General features: G+C 34.9%; 1 protein-coding gene across 6 annotated transcripts in view; it reads right to left on the reverse strand.

Annotated features, from left to right (window-relative positions):
- The window catches only part of TRPC4 (transient receptor potential cation channel subfamily C member 4), a 208,333-nt gene that overhangs the window by 179,060 nt on the left and 6,952 nt on the right, over positions 1-22,321 (reverse strand). The gene's annotated exons all lie outside the window — the stretch shown is intronic.

Genomic DNA, 22,321 nt, shown 5'->3' on the forward strand with positions numbered 1-22,321 from the left:
AGCTTATAATTTGCTAACAAGGACTTTGCATTGTATATTTTACAATGAACATCATGACAACTCAGAAGAGGCAAACTAATGTCAACTCAAGTGCTCAGGAATGAATTTTTCAGGTATTTCTTGTGTGTAAAAGTTCTTGATGTCCTTAGTTGTGACCAATTCCACTCTTTTAAATGCTATCTTACTGAGAAATAAGAAGTTTTTTCTTGAGATCAAGTTGAACGTATTTCTAAGTAAAATTGGGAAGAATCAGAAATGTTCCTGAAACAAGGGGAGGGTAAGGATAAGGGAAAGCCAGAGAGACAGGGCAAATGCATAATTTACACTGGGAAAATAGAAGTTTTATAGAAAGAATGATGCCTTTATTGAGTTTGATGAGTTCAGTTATAAGCCTAATGGAAATTTATCTGGACAAAAGACCTTCTAAATAGAAAATAGGTTTGGGCTGCCTGGGTGGCTCAGCAGTTGAGAGCCTTGCCTTCGGCCTGGGATTGAGTCCCACATGGGGCTCCCCACATGGAGCCTGCTTCTCCCCCTCTGCCTATGTCTCTGTCTCTGTATCTCTCATAAATAAATAAATAAATAAATAAATAAATAAATAGATAGAAAATAGGTTAAATTCTGAAGAAGATAACAGAGGAGTCAACCATACATTTCTGAGTATCAAAACAATTAAGAATATCAAAACTCAGAGTTAACAAGTACACTTTTTCCCTCCACCTTCATCTTTGTACTGTTGCAAATAGGAATGTTTTACACAGTGTGATCTCCATATGTTAACTTCAATTTTAATACTAATCAAAAGCTGGCCTCTTGATATTATTATACAAAACAAGATAGTTATTGAGTTTAAGTAAAGGCAAAAGAAAAAATAGGGTAAAATCTGAGGAGTTTGTTATTATCCCAGGGCTCTACTGGTACCTCATCAAACCTTAATTGAGACCAAAGAAGCTCAGATATCCAGTTGCAAACATATAGACTGGGCATTTAAAACAGATACAATGAAGAATTCCTTGAGTACTGCAATGACATTTGTATCTCTGAAAAATTCCTCCCTTGTCTCTATTAACCTCTCAAGTCAGTGTTCCTAACCTATGAAAGCTTTCGTGTTTGGAAGTAAAGAGTAAATTAATTTAGGCTGAGTGATCCTCAGAACCAAAGAGTGAGGTCAGCAAGATTCATTATATTCATTGCTCTCTTCCTGATTTTACCCGATTAGTGGGGGAGAGGAGCAGGGTAGTAGATGTTCTTCCCCTGGTATGGAGTCTAAACATAAATGCCTGTGTCTTCCTCTCCCATGCTGCTCTGGCAGGCACTGGACCCATGGCCCCAGGCCTTCCTATTACACCCCGCCAGCCTCTTCTGGCTCTAGAGCATCAGGAAGGGCCAAAACACTCTTCTTATTCTTCAAGGGTACTGGAATTTTAACTTTTTTATTCTGAAAGAACTGTTTTATCAAAACTCCAACCTTAATGTTCATGAAGAAAACTGCAGAAAACTGCTTTACAGAAAAAAAAAATTCTTGGGCACCTTCTAAACTCTGGTACTCTATGAGAAAGTTGCAGTGATTACACATGCCAACTTCCTTCCCTGCCATATTTGAATAAGACTTCAAACTGAGCCAGATACACTTCCCTTTCCCTCTCCTTTACTCTGTCTATATACAGAGCTTGTTACTATGGTATTACAATTTCTGGCTTCGAAACCCTTCCTTCCTGATTGCCATCAATGCTCGTAACTACATCTATATATGCACAGCAATGCTGCTTTTATGCAAACATTCATTTGAGCATTTAGATTGGACACTGATCAAACACTCCCCTAAAGTATGGATGTTTAAGAGGGTCACATTTGCTTTTCAGCCTCAGTCAGTAAAAGAGGGGGGGGGGGGGAGTATTGTTGCTTTTAACTAGTTTAATATCAAGAACTCCACCTAATTACTTGAGTCATAATTATAATGCATTTTAGTATCTTTTAAAAAAACGAATCAGCAATATAAAACCATGTAAAATATCACAAACTACTTGAGGAAAAGGCACCTGGGTTCCTCTTTCTCTGTTAAAACTGTCTTGCTATGGAAAAGGCTCTCTGGAACCACTGTAAGTATAAAGGGAATAAATCAACTTAAAAAAGTTAAAAAAAAAAAAAAGTATTCCCTGTAAGTATAAAGGGAATAAATCAACTTAAGCTTAGCCCAAAAGATGCTCACTGCATTGCCATATCCAAAGAGAAATGAACAGAGACTTAAAAGTCTCTTCATCCTTCCAAGATAAATCGTAAGTGCCATTGCTCTCGTTTAGGTCTATTCTGTTTCTGAAATAAATGACAAACTGTTTTAAAGTAGGAAAATAGCACCTAGCATAGGGTGAGTAAAGGCTTAAAAAGCTCTTTAAAAACCATATATGAGACTTCCAATTAAATGATACAAATTTAGATTTCAAATTGTTTATTTGCAAATGTAGCTTTTACTTATCTTCAAAACAGGACTCACATTTGGTCACAGAAGATTTCATATATAAATCCTTTGATTACTGACCCCTTTCAGTCTGACGGATACTAAAAGGCCCTGTTCCTTTCACAGGTTTCTCCTTTCTTCTCCAACTACTTATTGAAAAGAACACTTCGAAGATTCTATTCTCTTTCTTCAGAATTCAAACTTAGAAATGAACAGAACTATGAAAGAAATGATGTTCTATGAATTCAAAGCTCTGCTTCCAAATTATTATCTTAGTTTTGGAAAGGTTCACTGAAACACCAAAAGTCAACGGCCCTTTAAAAGATCTTTAATGAAACTGAAATGAAAATGAAAACATGGGTCATGTCTGTCTAAGGAAGGGCCATGTCTAAGGACATGTGCCTGTCTAAGGAAATTACATTAGTATTTGCTTTGTGAATCTTTGGGAGTGGAAGAAATGGTACCTAGTGCAAATGGCTATTATAGAGAAAAGAAGCATGCCCCATATTAACAATTAAATTACTCTAGGGAGCTCTTTATAATTGTAGTTAGGAGTTTGGGGGAATCACTGTGATGAACCACCCAGATCCCTCTTCAGTCAAGATTTTATTGCCTCAATCGGTAATAATTAAAATGCAGAGACTAAGATTTGATACAAAATCATACCAAACTATATGCTGCTTTCAAGAACATGCAATTTAAATATAAAGACAGTAAGTGTAACGTAAAAGAGGATAAAATGTACACCATGGTAACTCACTCTAGTCCTAGAAAGCTAGAGTATAATCTGTATTTCATTTTCCATCCAAGCCTTTAAAAACCCTTTATTTATAATTGTTTTAGTTTTAGACATTTTTCTTCTTTTTTCCTATCATCTCTCTTATTCTTTTGGCAATAGTATCTATTCCTGATCCTTATAGCTTCTCTCCTTTCTTGGTTTCTTTCTTTCTTTCTTTTCTTTTTTTATTTCTTAGTCTTGTCTGTTCACAGTTCTTTTTTTTTTTTTTTTTCCTTGACTCATCATCCTCTTTCCATGCGCCTTTGTTACTGGTTTGTGAACTTGCTTCACAGGCATTATTTTTAAACTCATAGTAAAATGTCAGTTGCTCCTGCTCATCATACATTTCTAGTATGCATCCCTCTTCTACTAATTTTATCTTCTTGCCTCTTTCTCATTATTTTCCTGTAATATACTTGCATAGCTTCCGCACTGGTTCATTTTTAACTTATCATCAACCGCTGTTTTACTGGGACAAGCTATTCATATGGCATTTGCCTAATAAAAGTACCAGAACAACTTTGGCAACCATCTGGACATTTAGTTGGTTTGTTAATGTCTTTCTTTATAGGCAGTGAAGATGAGCAGCTGAGAGATTTTTCAAAGTAAAATGGTTCTCTCTTCCTTCTCTGCCAAAGAGACAGACAGTGCTTCTTTTGACTGGATCTGTGAGATCTGGATCTGTGAGATCACCTGCCACCTTTAGGTGCAACTGCAACTTTTTTTCAGCATTAGAAATTAGATATTCTTGGCATCTCAAGGTTTAGTCCCTCAACTGTAAGAAGAGTGCATCTTTACAAGATTTGTTGCCATGTTCTCTCATGGTGCCCCGTGCTTCCCATAATCCTTCATTCCTTTAGCTTTTTGGGGTCTTAACTGTTTTCTAATTTCAACAAAAATTGAGGTTGTAATTTTAAATTTTTCTTATTTTCTTTGTAATTTATCAAGGAGGAGTAGGCTATATTTAAGTAAGAAAAACCTACAAAGTGCTAAAAATTTACTGTAGGTTATAATTAAATATAATTTTCTATAATTGAGCTTATAATATCAATATTTTTCATTTACTGGAATACTATTTACCTTCATGTTACATCTACATGTCCCTCGTAAATGTATTACACTTAAATAAAATAGATGCAATTAATTTCAACTAACATAGTATCAACTTGAACTTTTTACAACTCAAAATACTCAAAGAGGAAGCTTCAATATTTAACATCGTATTTAGACTTAAATAATATTTACTTGAATTCGTACTTACTATAAAATCAATTATTGAACAAACTTTTTTTTTAAAGGCTCAACTGCCTAATAGCTGTAACTTGATAATTTGAAGAAAAGGTTTTAAGTGAATAGGATATGAACAGCATTAGAAAACAAGCATGACTGAGTATTGGAAGTCAGCTACACTGCTAGAATAATTGAATGTGACTGAAAAAAATTACATTGCCATTTCCCGGCAGGAAAAAGGAGTTCAGCATGACAGAGTTGAGGAATAGTTAATGAAAAAAGTCAGTATATTTCATGCTTCTACCTAAGGTGTTACTTTTCATAAAATCAGTTACACCTGGAAGATTTATAAAATTGATCAGTATTGTCACTAATATTGTAATATTAGTCCAAATTACATAAATATTAGCACATTTTTCACCCAAAAGATAAAAGTGATTCACATATCTTCTACATTGTTACCTGATTTTCAAATATTCTGAGTACAATACTGACAAGATATTTAACTTTGTTACTCTTATCCACTTTCCAAAATATTTTGTTTCCAATCCTCAACTGTGTTATGATTTACTCCAACCTGGTTTTGACAGGTTTTTTTTAAGATTTTATTTATTTATTCATGAGAGACACAGAGAGAGACGCAGAGACACAGGCAGAGACACAGGCAGAAGTAGGCTCCACGCAGGGAGCCCGATGTAAGACTCGATCCCAGAACTCCGGGATCATGCCCTGAGCCAAAGGCAGATGCTCAACCGCTGAGCCACCCAGGCATCCCTGGTTTTAACAGTTTTATATGTTTTTATTTAAGGGGAATCATTGCTTAATATATTGACAAAACAAAAACACTGCCCATTGAGTTTTTTAAATAAGAATTATGCTACTGGTACAGAGTCAAAAACAATCAAGCCATTTCATGAAAATGATTTTCTACAACTTCTAAACCACAAAAACTGTCACACTAAATAGGTTACATTCCTCATCCTTCTTAATTAAATTCTAAGATATGCAAGAATGTGTTCTTGTCATATTTCTTGTGTTAAGTTTCTTGCCTCTGAGTCTCTCTTTGACATAGATTCCATTGTAGCATCTTTAGATAAGTATAAAGTGACTGAGGTTATACTTTTTTCTCTTTACCACATCGGATCAATCTTGGATAAATTCTAATTTCTGGGACGCCTGGGTGGCTCAGCGGTTGAGCGTCTGTTTGCCTTTGGCTCAGGGTGTGATCCCACGGTCTAGGATCGAGTCCCACATCAGGCTCCCTGCATGGAGCCTGTGTCTCTGCCTCTCTCTCTCTCTCTCTCTCTGTCTCTCATGAATAAATAAATAAATAAAAAAAACTTTAAAAAAAAATTCTAATTTCTGATTTTTTTCTTATATATCCTATATACTGACTGCTGCTACAAGAAAAAACACTAAACATCAAAGAATGCATGCAAATGTTTGACACTCTGACATCCATTTTCTTTTTTTTTTTTTTAAGATTTTATTTATTTATTCATGAAAGACACAGAGAGAGAGAGGCAGAGACACAGGCAGAGGGAGAAGCAGGCTCCATGCAGGGAGCCTGATGTGGGACTCAATCCTGGGTCTCCAGGATCATGCCCTGGGCCAAAGGCAGCGCTAAACCGCGGAGCCACCCGGGCTGCCCTGACATTCATTTTCTATTAACAGTTACCTTCTCAAAGTTGTCAGTCAATAGTCAATACTTTTGTTTGATCAGCTGACTTTCCATTCTCTTTGGTGATTCTTGTAAGTTTTTAATTTTCACTTATGCCTCCTAAAAATCACCATTCCTTCCTTCTCAGGAAGCAAGGGCATCTTCAGTTTCACTGTAAAACATGGTCTATGACTATCCCAAGTCCTCCATCCTCAGCCAACCCTCTCTCTAATATTAGAGGCTTTGAGGTGTTTCTTCAAAGGTAAAATGGTCTGTACCTGTGGTCTTGTCCAAAATCTTGTTACTGTCCTTATCCTTTCTTGCTCTTACATCTTTGCAATGGTGTACAAACACTACGGGTTTCTTATCTTGCATACTCGATCACACCTCTTCCCACCAAGTCTTGCTAGCCCTTGACAACACCCAAGATATTGATTGCAGCACAATTCACTGGACAATTTGATATAACAGTAACAAGGAGAACCAAAAAGAAAGTGGACAGTAACTTAAATGTTTTTACTCTAGCTACTCTCAAACTTATTTTTCAAATCAACATATACGATGGATGGCATTCACATGTGTGGCATATTCCTATGCCCAATTCCCAGGACACTGATTTATATATTAGGAGTGATATTGTTAGGATAAATATAAATATGCTCTAATGTTCAATTATATCTTCTCCAAACACTGCTACTTTATATTTAATAATGAATTCTTTGCAACAAACTTCATATCTGATCACACAAGAATGCTACAACGTTGAGATGGAGGACCACTGATCCAGACCAGTTGTCCTCAGTGTGTGATCAGAAGCATCAACATCACCTGGAAAGTTGTTAGAGATGCAAATTCCCATGCTCTACCCCAGGATCACTGAACCAGAAACTCTAGGGCATAACCTAGCAATCTGATGTGTCCTGACCTAGATGCTAGACCAATTTTTTTTTTTTTAAATCAAATTGTAAAGTTATAGTGGCAGAGTCAAACTCTTGGATTACACAGTCTAAATAAACACTGTCTGGCACTTAGTAATTACTCAAATACATGTCAGTTGAATAAAATAACTCATATTAGATGGCTTGTTACATACTTTTTTCTCTAATGAAAAATTTAGAATTTTTCTCTATTTGAAAAGATAAAGTATCAAAATGATTATGTTGTATGCAATTTACCTTTTCTTTGTCCTGACACAAATCAGTATTATAGACAACAGACAATGTCCGCTTTTCTATGTGACACATTTTAAGCATACATCTTTATTCTTATACAGGGAGAAGTACTGAGGGGAAGTTAGAGGAGTATATAAACCAAGATAAACATTCTAGACTTGTGCATACTTTCTGTAAGGCCTTGAGACTTAAAGTTTCAGTGCCCTCACCCATGATAAAATATTCCCCATTTACAGAAGAAGAATCAGGGGCTTCAATTTTATAAATAGCTTATCCCGAAGTGACATGGCTAGTTAGTGGCAGAGCTATCTAGTAAGTCAGAAACCATGCTCTTAGCTACTTACTGTCTGTAAAGATCTTGACAGAACTTATCTCATAAGACTAATGTGAGAATTAAATTAGGTAATATGCATAAAAGCACGTATTACGTGCTGAATAAATATTAACCACTAGTAGTATTGGGATTATTGCTATTACTACTAGGCCAATAACCAGAAGAATTCACAGAGATTGCCACCAACAGGATATCTTGACATCCTACTGTTCTACATACTTCCTCATGGAACCATCATGTGCTCTGTTTTTCTTGACTTTCTCCCTTCAAAGGCAGCCTTGCTCCACTGCATAACAGTGGGAAGGATGTTAGCAGAAGCCATGAGTTTTGGTTCTTCAACACTGTACTCTGACCACATCACATCTCTCTCTCTTTAAAGCTTGCGTGATACATGGGACACCTGGGTGGCTAAGTGGTTGAGTGTCTGCCTCCAGCCCAGGGCATGATCCCAGGGTCCTGGGAATGGAGTCTTGCATCAGGTTCTCTGCAGGGAGCCTGTTTCTCCCTGTTTATGTCTCTCCCTCTCTGTGTCTCTCATCAATAAACTAAATCTGAAAGAAAAAAAATAAGGCTTGTGTGATACAGTTAGGGTCAAGGGCATACTTGTTTCATAATGCAGGCATATCCAGTTAACCTACATTTCTAGCCATTAGAGAGAGCATGATTTCAATGAAAAAGTTACAATCACTCAATTAAAAACAACCTGTAAGCTATAACTCAATATTCATAAATAAGTTTCAGTAATAAATTACTGGCTATGACCCTATGCTTGGTGGGAGCAGGGCATTATTATATAGCTGACACTGTGATATATTATTTTATATATATCTTGCCAACTGCATTGTAAGTTGGATATTTTTATCCTCAGTTTATAGATGAGAAACCTGAGGATCAGAGATATTAAGTGATTTATACAAGGTTATCCAGCTAGTGAATGTGAGGGTCAAGATTCAAACTAAGGTCTATGTAACATCAAATCTGAGGCTTTTAATCACTTCCTTCCACACAGCCAGGGTGGTTTAGCGCAATTTAAATGACAGACATTTTGGAAGTGTGTCATCATGCTATCCTTTTTCTCAAATGCTGTTAACCATAATATTCCAGCAACCAGAACATTCCATCCTCCTGGGGTAATTTACTGTAAAATCAACCACATCTGAGTCTGAAATACGATCTTTTTTTTAGTCGGACCATCAATAATTAATTTTCAGACAAATTTTACCTTAAGCAGAATTTTTGCAACCAGAAAATAATATGCATTTTCTTGTGTCTTGATTTTTTTTGTTCTTTTCTACAACTTTGTTGACAAATTATGTCAGTGAGAATGCAGAGAAGGTAAATCAAATCAAATAGAGGTCGATTGCAGAAGAAATCAATTATTTAATTCTGCTATTTTTTATTGTTACTGTTGCCAAGTATCTGGTACCACAGGAAAAAATATTTCTCGCTATATTATACAATAGATCTTACTTAGAAAGTTAGTGCTTCAAATGAGGATTATTAACAATTAGGAATAATTCATGGGAATACTATAAAAGTGATATTTAGAAGTGTTTACTGAAAAATATTTTTTTCCTAAAAAAATTAAAAACAGAACTTCCATATAATCAGCAATCCTACTTCTGGGCATTTATCTAAAGGAAATGAGAAGAGGACACCAAAGAGTTACCAGAACTCCTGTATTTGTGGCAGCATTATTCACAACAACCAAGCCACAGAAATCACCTAAGTGCTCATCAAGGGATGAATGGATAAAGAAGATGCAAGATACACACACATACACACACACAGGACTATTATTCAGTCATGAGAAGGAAGGAAATCCTGACATTTAAGAAAATATGGATGGACTTCGATGGTATTATGCTACGTAAACAAGCCAGACAGATAAAGACAAAACCTGTGTGATCTCACAAATGTGTGGAATTTAAATGAAGTCAAACTCATAAAAATAGGGAGTATAAAAGTGGTTGCCAGGGCCTGTGGGGTGGAGGTGGGGGAAATAAAGAGGTTGGTAAAAGGATACATACTTTTACTGTAAGATAAATAAGGTCTGAGGATCTAATGTATAACATGGTGAATACACTTGATAAAACTCTACTGTGTAATTATTGAGTTTGCTGAGACAATAGATCATAAATGTTCTCATCAGCACAAAATAAAACAGAAAAAGATGAATATGTGTGGTAGTGGATGTGTTAATTACCTACATGGAAGGAATCTTTTCATATTGCATACATATATCAAATCACCATAGTGTATATTTTAAATATCATATAATTTTATCAATTATATCTCAATAAAACTAAAAAAATTTAGATACTTGCAAGTATAGATTTGGCTGGTATTAGAAAGTAAATACTTAAAAAGGATAAACTTTGTAAGAAAAATATTTTAATGTGATTCTATAGACACTTACATTGATGTCTTGCGATGAATGACAAAGCCCTAGTTCAGTTACACCATCTCTCCTCAAACTTCCCTAACTCGGCCCCCTAACAATCTAATGATGACAATTCTTTTTGGTACCTGGTTGAATCATATCAATTGGTGTGTGAAAAAAGGATCAGAGACAGGCAGCTTCATACGGCCCAAACTATTGTATGTTTTAGAGTACTATTACTTAAATAGCATCCATAAATTTATATTTAATGTTCTCTTGCCATTTTAATTTCCACCTGTGACTTTAGTGAACTACAAATTTACTTAGACATTTTCAACTTTATAACATTTCCAGTAGATCCCACGCCAAAGATGGCTTTCCACCTTTTGTCTAAAATTTGAGTCTACAACTGGAAACAAGTAACATTCATTTGCCATATGAATACTGATCATTATAGAGTGAAGTATAAGACTGCCAGGAATCTCCTCTACAAATTCAGATAAATTCCTAATGCAAATTTTTTTGCTACTCAAACAATTCACCTGGAATCTGTAATTCAAGACAGACTCACCTAATACTAGTCACCACACAAGCAAAAATTTTGTATCGGTGATTCAAAATGAGGCATTGCAAAAAACTTTAAAACTGATACAGAATAAAATAAAAAACAGTTGATATTGTGCTTAATATAACATGATTTGTAGAGGGTCATAATAAGCAAATGTATATTTAATCAAGACAAATTTTTAAATTTTTACCTTATTCTAAACCTGTATATAAACAAATACTAATAGTCTAGAAGTGAGCAAATAGATAGGGATAGGATCCTTGAGACACCCATCTATAGAACACTGTAACCAGAAGCAAGTGATGCAGGCAATAAACTGGTTTTCTTTGCTATGAGAATTTGGGAAATCCTTTGTTTTCTCTATGCCTTATTATTATTATTATTATTTTAGATTTTATTTATTTATTTGAGAGAGGAAGACAGAGTGAACAAGCATGAGCAATGGGGAGGGGCAGACGGAGAGGGAGAAGCAGACTCCTCACTGAGCATGGAGGCCTATGTGGTGCTCAATCCCAGGACCCTGGGACCATGACCTGAGCCGAAGGCAGACGCTTAACCAAATGAGCCAGCCAGGCACCTTGATGCCTTATTTTCTCTTTTTAAAAAAATAAATGTGGTATGAAAGAAAGAGGTCATATGTTGGATTTAATCAAAATAAAAACATTTGCTCTGCAAATAATCTTGTCAAGAAGATGACACGACAAACCACAGACTTGAAGAAAATAATGGCAAACCATATCTGATAAGCGGCCAGTATTTAAATATATAAAAAACTTGCAAAGCTCAACACTGAAAACAAAAACAAAACATTAGATAATATACAAAAGACATTGAGGGATATTCCACCAAAAACAATATACAGATGTTAAGTAAGCACAAAAGAAGATATTTAATATTATTCACCATTAGAGAAATGCAAATTAATACCACAATGAGATGTCACTAGTAGAGGAATGATGGAAGTAAGAAATAGTAATGACACTAAAGTAAGGTTGTTACGTGACCCTAACTTACCACACCTTGATCTGCTAAGGAAATGAAAAAACTAGAATATTCGTATATTGCTCCTAGGAATGTAAAGTGATATAGACACTCTAAAAAATAGTATAGCAAAAAAAAAAAAAAAATAGTGTAGCAGTTTTTAAAAAATCTAAACATGCAACTAACATGACTCAACAATTATACTCTGGGCATGCTTCCCAGATAAATGAAGGCTTATGTTCATGCAAACATGTGTACACAAATGTTTATAGCAGCATTATTGGTAATGGCAAAAACCTGTAAACCACCCAGATGTCCTTCAGTGTGTGAATAACCATTCACAGTGTGCAGTTCATCCACATCTGGAATACTATCAACAAAAAGGAATGAACTATGGTTATACACAACAACTTATATGAACCTCAAGAGCATTATCTTGAGTGAAAGAAGCCAATCTCAAAAAGTCAAATATTGTATGATTTCAATTGTATTACATCCTCAAATGACAAATTACAGTGATGGAAAACAAATGAATGGTTTCTGGGGGTTACAGATGGTATCGGTAAAAAAAAATAAAAATATAAATCAAGAGGCAGACCTTCTAACAATCATATTTAAAGTATGCTTAAAAGGGGGAAGAAAGATAAAAATTTGATTTTTTTCCCCTGAAATTGAGATTGATAAATGAAGAGACACAAAAAGGAATGAATAAAGACACTTTGTTTCTTTAGGCATTGTACAATTGGATTTAAAACCAGTCCTTAAAAAGTTAGTACCTTAGCAAGTGCTATAGCAAGTATTATAAAATCTCAAAAGTCTTAGAAACATTGTGTTATATGTGCTAAGACCAATAAACAACGAAAGGCTTGTAGAGGCTGCTTAGAAGGGGTACAGTGACAAAATGCCTCAGATTTCAAATTATAGTATAATACTTGAAACTTGGTTTGAGAATGTGTAGGATTTGGGTTAAATTCAGGGCTATACCACATACTAATTATGTGACTTGTAAAAGCTCTCTTAACTGTCCTAAGTTAAGCCTTTAACTTCCTGATCTGCAAAATGAAGATGACGACAGTTGTCAGGAGGCTAATAAAATAAGACAATACAAGTAAACCAATCAGGGCAGCCCTGGTGGCGTAGCGGTTTAGCGCCGCCTGCAGCCCAGGGCGTGATCCTGGAGACCTGGGATGGAGTCCCACGTAGGGCTCTCTGTATGGTGCCTGCTTCTCCCTCTGCCTGTGTCTCTGCCTCTCTCTCTGTGTGTGTGTCTCTATGAATGAATGAATAAATGAATGAATGAATGAATGAATGAATGAATAAATAAATAAATAAATAAATAAATAAATAAAATCTTAAAAAAAAAAAGTAAACCAATCAGCCCAGGGCCTGCCATAGACCAATAAACTATTAAATGTTAACCCATGCTACTTTGCTACTATTTTCAGAAGAAAGTTGGAAAACTCCATTCTAGCCACTAGGAGAGCACTTTAAACTTCCCATGTTCTTAGCTGGTTGAAATCTCAGAATCATTAAAAGCCAGCTAGCAACTCAGCACGCTTAACTGTGTAGTGGAGGGATTGCATTGTGATGTTAAGTGCAAACACATTATCACAAAAAAGGGGTGGGAAAAAGATGTGAAGAAAAATTATATTAGGCGTGTCATTCTTTAGGAAACACTCAAGAAAATTGAGCTCAGTAGGGTTAAAAATTTCATCTACTTAACAGCTCAAAGAGAATTTCAGTCTGGAGGGCTTGACATTATGTAGTAGTTATGCCTTGAAATTGATGTTTGTAAAGAAAAATATGTACAGTATAAATTTGAGGGGCCCTCAAAAAACTTAAATGGAAAAATCTTTAATATATGAACTGCGAATCTTTAATATACACACAGCAGCATCTCTGGACCGTTATGGTACATAAAAATAGCAGACAGGGAAGGTAGAGGGGCAAGGTGAAATACATGAAGGAGGTATTCAGGTTCCTGTCCACATCATTCTTGTTGCCTGTAGAGCACCTGGTCTTCACAGAGGGCACATCAAGAGGCTTTGAGAGCACCCTAAAAAGATAAGAAGTAAAACACGGAAGGCCTCTCCAGTATCACACTTCAATCCCTATCCTATTATCCTGGGGGAAAATAGATCCAGTTAGGAGATGACTAAAAGGTTACTGAAGTAATTTTCCAAGAAAGCCTTCAAGCAAATCAGGGAAGTCTGTGAGGTTTTCTTAGTCATTAGTACAAATAAGAGAAAAGTGGCATGATGATTTTCTGGCAAATCTACACAATGTGTGGAGATAAAAGAAAGTACTCAGGCCAAGAAGAATTAAGAACTATACGTCTGTGACACAGAAATGGGATGATACTCTGAGTCAGGTTTGAGAGACCTCCAACATCTGCTCTTTCCTTAAGGCCAGTCTTGGGTTATAGCCCCAAAGTCCTCCAGATGGCACCCTACAACTTTTGGAGAAGCTTGGTTACCTCCCTCCAGATGTATCAGGATATTGTCTTAAGTCCCATTACAAAGACATCAATTCCCAGTTACATGAAATCTATGGGCTTCTTGGGTAGGAGCTTGGTGTGCAGTTGCAGACGCTCAGGTCCTTGATAGGAAGGTAGCTCAGGGGAAAATTAAATTCCTAGATCATTATACCTTCCAGCTTGTCCATGTTGTCATCCCAATGATATGAAGATTTTGTTTCATTCACACCATGAATATTAAGGAACTAAAAATAATAAGCTATTGATACACACAACAACTTAGATGAATCTCAGGGTTGGTGGCCAAGATCCTCCACTAGAAGGAAAGCCTGGCTTTAAGATGGGTTCTCCTGAAGCTTAGAATGGTGTACCTGCTATTGGCCATGAGATGAACTCCTTTCCAGCATAGGAGATGTAGTGTTGAGGACCATGGTCACAGCTATGGCTTCAGATCTTGGGTTTAGGGACAGGTTAGGAATGTCAGCCCAAACAAATTTGGATCTCCCTTCTAGGACACAACTGACCAGTACTGGGTCTGGAATTAAATTTAACTCCTCACAATGTTCTGAGTAAACCTTTACTCAGGCCATCCACTGGGGCCTCATTATACTTAAAGCCGATATTAAAGCAGAAGACGCTGTGAAAAAAAACTCAATTCTCTAGCCCAAAAGATTGACAACTTTTCTCAGAACAGAGCTGACCCCGTATCATTTTGGGATCCAACCATGGTCAAGTCTATAATGGGAATTCAGCATTACCCTCATGCACTCCTACATCCCATGAGCAAAGATTAAAATAGACATATGCATATCTCAGGGTAAACAAGGCCTGATTTGGATCAAATGAAAACAATGAGCAGATATATTAATAATATGCTGCAATGATATTGATGATAAAACCAGAAATACCGTTTCATAAGCAAGTTTGAATGATGCCAACTTACATTATCTGGTGTGATACAATAATGCAGTATATCTGAAGAATATCTTTAAGGAAATATATCAGGTAATTTTAACAGTAGCAGTTATAGCTATAACACAAACACCAGTGAGCAATAAATAGGATTTTTATAATGGAATTCAAGTGAGAGAAATGAAAATTACTTAGAAAACCACAGGCCTGAAAAATATCTAACCTCAGTGATGAAGAGGTCAAATTGCTACTGCATTATATTGCCTTTACTTTTTGTTCTGTTAATAGTGTGTTTGCTATTCAGTAAGAAAGAGCTATTAATTGGAATTTAATTATAATTGATTTGTGCCAGATTAATTTGATTTTGTTATGAATTATTTTATACAAAATACTTTAAAATGGTTTAGTTTCTAATGTCAAAGACTTACTAATCATTCAAGAATAATGTTGATACTTCCACACAAATAAATAAGTAAGGTTAAAAATTCCAGAACTCTTTTGCCATAGTCATCTCTCTATGGGTATAATTACATATCTATACTATTCTATATGAGTACAGTTGCTTTCTTTTAAACATTTTGACAAAATTTTTCAGCATTGAAGTCCAAGTATAAAAGATGACTTCCATCTCTAACTATGACAGAATGACATATAGTGGATTAACATTCCTTCTGATAACATTTAGAAAAGCTGGAAAATGTAAACAAAGAAAGAACCCTCTATCTAAAGAACTGCTGCAGACCTAACTAACTTGGGGAGCCAAGATCTCAGATAGAGAGGAGCCATAGAGAAGTGAACTGACCCTCTATAAATCATGTTTCCCCTCAAGGCATTCGCCAAGGCAACAAGAATATAAGGTTCTTATAGCCTAGAAAAAAGGGAGATTGATAAAAGTGTCACACTCAAGAACTCTTCTCAAAGCATTTGTTAAAATCTTAAGCTTTGCAAGAAAATAAGACATTATCAGAAAGCTGCTGAAAATTAGAGCAAAGTATTCATCAATCTCACAAAAATTCAAGGACAAAACTCATTATTATGGAAGCTGCAATGAGAAGTAGTCTTATTAAATATCCAAGGTTCTTAGACCCTGAGACCCTATCATGTATTACTGGGGTCAACCAGGGATTCAGAGACTTGCAAAGTCTGAAAATTAGCCTCTGATCAGCTCAGCTTATGATTGGATTAAGATGTCTATTTCCATTCTAGCTGCCTGTTGGAGAATAGGGCATAACCTCTTTGGGAGAGGATGGCAAAGCTATAATTTTTTCTATAATTTTTAAAAATATTTTATTTATTTATTCATGAGAGACAGAAAGAGATAGAGAGAGGCAGAGACACATGCAGAGGGAGAAGCAGGCTCCATGCAGGGAGCCTGATATAGGACTCAATCCCAGGTCTCAAGATTAGGCCCTGGGCTGAAGGCAGCACTAAACCACTGAGCAACCCAGGCTGCCCTCTATAATTTTTGAAATACATTATTTATTTTTTTAAGATTCTATTTATTTATTCATGAGAAATACAGAGAGAGAGGCAGAGAAATAGGGCAGAGAGAGGAACCTAATGCAGGACTCGATCCCAGGACCCCAGTATCACAACCTGAGCCAAAGGCAGACACTCAACTGCTGAGCCACCAAGCTGCCCCCATTTTCCACCTTTAAATAAAAAACTGTGAGGCATTCTAATAAAAAGTTAAGAGAAACAGATCAACACATGGCCTTTGTTATTGTAGTTATTAGCCTCAGACTTTACTGAATGTGTTATTCAAAAATATTCAGAAATAAGATGGCAAAATTGAAAATTTTATGAGGGATCTAAAATCTATTTTAAAAGAATCAAATTAAAATACTGAGAGTGAAAATGTAATAATTGAAATTAATAACAATAAATTAGTTTAACAACAGATAGGACATAGTAAAAACAAACAAAAAAAAGATTCATGGAAGGAAAATAAGACTATAAAAATTAACCAGATTATAGCAAAGAGAGCAAAAATGGATGGAAAAATGCATTATAAGAAGAATGAAAAGACCACTAGATATATGACAGAGTAAAAAGGTAAAAATGTATAATTGGAGTTCTTAAGGGAGAAGAAAGGAAAGTGCCTAACTATATCTGAAGAGGTGACCAAGAATTTTTCAAAACTGGTGATATTTATGAATCCATTATAAAGAACCATTCCAATGTCAAGCAGTAGAAATTCAAAGAGATCATGTAAGCACATTATTGGAAGACTACAGAGACAGAAGACTAAGAAAAAAACTTATAAAACCAATAAAAAATTAAGAACACACTTTTCTCAGAGGAACAACAGTCAGACCAATGGCTGACTTCTCAACAGAAATGATGGAAGTTGAAAGTCAATTGGGTGGTGTCTGTAAAGAATTGAAAGAAAATAATTCCCAATCTAGAATACTCGAACAAATGAAAATAGCTTTAAAAGCAAGGTGAAAACCAAAACATTTTCAATCAAAGACCGAAAAAATTCATTGCTACCATACAGACACAAAACACACTAGTAAGTCCTAGTGGTTCCCCACGGAGACATGGTGTCACGAAAAGGAAGCGAAGGCATCTGAAAGTAGCAGATGTTACATATGCAATTATAAAAATACACAAGAAAACTGAAAGAGAAAATAAAACATATTTATGATTGTTCTTGAAAAGAATAGAAAATTAAATTTATCCATCTTATCCTGCCTAGCCCCCAAAAGCACGTGCACATTTTATCTTTATTAAAGATAAATACACTATCCCTCATATTTATTTCAACATACTCGTAAAGAAATAAAGACAACAACAGTTCATCAAAAGTCATAAATATTTTGTAGTGTTTGGTCTTACATTTATTTTTCAAATAACTGGCAAACACTTTCAAAAGTAGTGCTAAAAATTTTAAGTAAGTGAACTAAAAGTACTTGTTACCTGAATTAAAACTAAAATGTTAAATTCTTTTTAAAATAAAGGACTACGATTTATAAATCAGCAACATATGTTAAGTATTTTGATGTTTCACATAAGACATTTGAAAATATTCATATAGTAACTACGGTTAGTATTTATCCTCATGATTATAGTGAGCATTCATTTTAGTGTAAATAAAAAAAAAAAAAAAAGGCTAAAAAACTCCCAGGACCAACTATGTAACGATTTCATCCTCATAACAGAGAATGCAATTACTCATTTTCCTTAAACACAATAGATTAAATTAATCTTGCCCTTTCCCCAAATATCAAGGGAGGATGTGGCAATATGAAATCTCCTTCCTTAAAAGATTTGCTTAAATCCTTCCTGATATCAAATTTTCTTAAATGCATTAGGAAGAAACTTCTATCTCTAACCTAAAGAAAAAGAAAAAAGAAACTATTAATGATATTTTATCATAAGTCATAATTCAACCTTGAGTAAGGATCTTACAACTTTGTAAATGTTCAGAAAAATAAATGTTCATCATCGTCACCATCTACATATGGAAGCACCCTGGTCCATTTGAGGCAGCAGGGAATGTGAATTTATATATGGCAACTCCTCTGTCATAAGCCTCCTCTCTATGAGGATGCAGCCTCAAACAAGAAGCCCATCTGTGGGGAGAGGACTGATGAAGTGCAAACAGTAAGTATGACTGAATGTTGCACTGGAAATGAACCAAAGGGTATATGAAACCCTCTGAGCAGTCACTGTCTTTGCTGTACTTGTACATCCATTTCGTTTTGATTAAAAACTCAAAATAAATCCTGGAAGGCTCTAAAACACTTCTAAAAGCTACTGAATGCCAATGCATTTTAGAAGTAGTTAGAGACTCTCTATAATTACATTAAATATTTGATACATAATCCTGGTATATTTTTATAGATGAGATTTTATTTTGAATCTTAAGACCAGGAGCCATTGTAAGAATGCCCAGCTTTCAAATAACTTTCTTTAAATAAACTAAAATGAATCAAAATTATGTTTTTCAAATACACCTAGATTATTCAACAATGGATTATTTCAAATACTCCATTTTTTTTACCTCTCAGATTAGTCTCTGCCTCTATTTTTAATTCATATATATCTGTCACAAAAAAATCAGAGGCTAAAATATTATAATATATAACAGATCTGCATTTTGTTGCCAAAAACGATTACAACGAACTATTAACCAAAATGAGGCAATTACTAATATTTAATTGTACTCAATATTTCAATTATAGCAGTGTAATAACTAGTAAGAAAGTGTTTAAGTATATTAGAAAGTTTGCTTTAAATTCTTTTAGTGGTTCACTGCTAAGTACAACAGAATAGAAACAAGCTTTCATTCTTCAAGTTAAAGTTGTTGATATTTCATATGTTGGAAAAATTTCTTTACTACAAGTACTATTATGATGAAATGTTTTTCATTATACCTTCTTTTATTCATGAAAGGGCAAAATCATTTGCTGGTTCACTTTGTTTCAAGAACGTGCTGGAATACTAAATGAAAAAAGTATGCCGTTCAGCTCTCTAAGTAGCTTGCACTTTACAAATCAAAATGTTAAGCTGTGAGGTTAAAATGAACTAGACAAGCAAATGAGTCTTTTCCCTTTGCCAAGATTTTCTTTTTATTCAACCAATACATAGGGATATGTCTTATTTTTTTTTTAAGATACAAAGCTATTTAATACCCTACAGAGCAATAATAATCCCAAAATTTGACTGTTCTTTAAAAATACTCTTTCTCTTAACTATAGAGGTTCTCAGAAGCTTAGATGTAGGAACTCTGATTATTTCACAAGCTGACTCTCAGCAAAATTTCGGCACAAAGTGGGTAGTCCTAGGAATGTAGGTCATAAAAAAGTTTTTTTTTATAAAGGTTAATGTAGCTGTCCAGTCCCTTTCTTTGTTCCAAACATTTAAGACCATGAGAAAGATGGTCTGCTTCTAAGTCTTCAATACATTCTCATCTATAGACAGAACAGCTGGCTAGGAAACACTAGCACTGGATACTGAGAACTTCTAGATGATTCTAGAATGGAACCACCCTATATTTGTGTATATATATAATATATATGCATATAGGGGATCCCTGGGTGGCTCAGCGGTTTAGCGCTTGCCTTTGGCCCAGGGCGCGATGCTGGAGCCCCGGGATCGAGTCCCACGTGGGGCTCCCGGCATGGAGCCTGCTTCTTCCTCCTCCTGTGTCTCTGCCTCTCTCTCTCTCTCTATGATAAATAAATAAATAAATCTTTAATATATATATATATATGCATATAGTATATTAGCAAAAAATCATTTAGTAAGATTTGAAAGTTTTGCTTAGAAAAAGACTTTTGAATTAGATGACCTTCCAAGTCATTCATTACATATCTAACCATTCCACAGGAACACTGACATTGGCAAATAACTTCTCTTGTCTTTTATGGGCTACTCTACATTCTGCTAACTATTTGTATCTCACTATCTCTGATAATTACTCTGTGGTCATTATTTTAAGAGCTTACTACCCAGGGGCAGTCCTTAATTCTTTTTGTTACTTATATAATATGCACGCACATGTGCACACACTCTCTCTCTTTCTATATATATATATATAAATATATAAAATATAATATTACATATGATACATGTTTATAAGTACTTGTATTAATTTATTATACATAATATATTAATATTCTATCTAATCAAATTTATATTTTATAAGTTATATTTAATTAATTTAAATGTAGGTTTTTAATGCTAGTATATGTTTAAGTGCAGCATTATGTATAACTCTAGATGAAATTAAACAAGACCCAATACCTGCGCTTGTCACATTACAACTATCACTGAAGAGAATTCATTTAAATGTGATCTTCAGGATACGCAGCTTTATCTCACCTAGCATGAAGGAGATCTTTATATAAAATGATACCTGTGTTGTCACAAATAGCAGGGATGGCTATCTATAAACACAATGGATTCTCCATTCTTCACTAGTGTACAGTATGCAACACGCCTGTCCTCTCATCCTTCCATCGTGGTTTGGGAATTCATACTGCTGTGTGACCAGTTACTAGAAAGCACAGCAAGGGTTGAACATAGCAGCTGACAACAGACCAATCATCTATTCATTCATTTCATTTACTCCATTCATCTATTCAAAAAGCACACATTGAACCCTAATTGTACTAATACAGTGAAAATGAAAATTACAGTGCAATGTGCTATGAACTATATAATCCTGGTATGCACAGGATCTAGTTTCCACAGTTGTGTAGTTTCCCCACTATTATTTAGAGGTAAGACATAGGAAAGATGTAGCAGAGTATCTGAACACTTTTCATAAACCTTGGTTTATAACAATCCTATTCTCAATGAAATAGAATGAAAAGACAAAAACAAAAAAAAAAAGCTCATGCCATGCACAGTTGGACATCATGTACTTGTCAAGTCTTTGACATGAATTCTCAACTTAATTTGTCAAATATAATCACTCCAAAGAAGTCTCTGGCTTTCTTTAATTCAGTAGATATTCCTAAGAAATATTTCTGTCTTCTTTCAACTTTGACCACACTTCCAGTGTCATGGGACACTCTCCCATAAGAATTGCATCACAGCACCATGTAAACTGAAACACATTGATAATTAGCTATATATAAATCCAATGAGCATGATGGGAGTAACTAGTTGATTGCAAGCTATAGCCACTGAATAACCATGGGTTCATTACTTCTGCAACATAAATAATATGGTATGCAATATATCACGCAAGTGCAATGTCATTATTATAACTGACTTCATTCTATAAATAAGTATGCTCGAAATTCAGCCAACTATGGTATTACAAAACTGAAATGAATTAATTAGGGTCAATTACAAAAGCATAACACTTATTACAATCTAATTCAGTTAAAAACTCATACATTTTTTTGAGCATCTTCCAGTTTCTTAAAGGAGTTTACTGTCTAGTTCAGGAGACAGACCTGTACCCACCTGCAAGTCAGAATATAACAAAGTTTTGCTGGTATTTATACTTGCAACACCTGGAGACAGGAAGGAAACTTTCAAAGGAGACAGTACTGGTGAACTAGACTTTAGTGCATGAAGAACATTTTGACAGGAGGAAATAAGGGGAAATTTATTATATACAGAGGGAACTTTGCCAGAAAATACAAAGATGAAGACCTTATTCTTCTGCCATTCATCTAATTATTCAATTATTCACTTACTAATATTCAATAAATATCTACTGAATGGGTAGCATTTCAGTGTTAATTTTTGCAATGGTATTACACATATTCAAGAAAACTATTCCTTTAACCTCAATGTCAATAGGCCTTTGGACATAATCACATCATTTTAACTGCAGATATACCTTTGAAAAAAAAAAGTGGCAAATTTCTTAAAATATGTTACCAGCTTACAGATGCCTTCTGGG

The sequence above is a fragment of the Vulpes vulpes genome, chromosome 9 (genome assembly GCF_048418805.1).
Source record: "Vulpes vulpes isolate BD-2025 chromosome 9, VulVul3, whole genome shotgun sequence".
In the NCBI taxonomy this organism is placed as follows: domain Eukaryota; kingdom Metazoa; phylum Chordata; class Mammalia; order Carnivora; family Canidae; genus Vulpes; species Vulpes vulpes.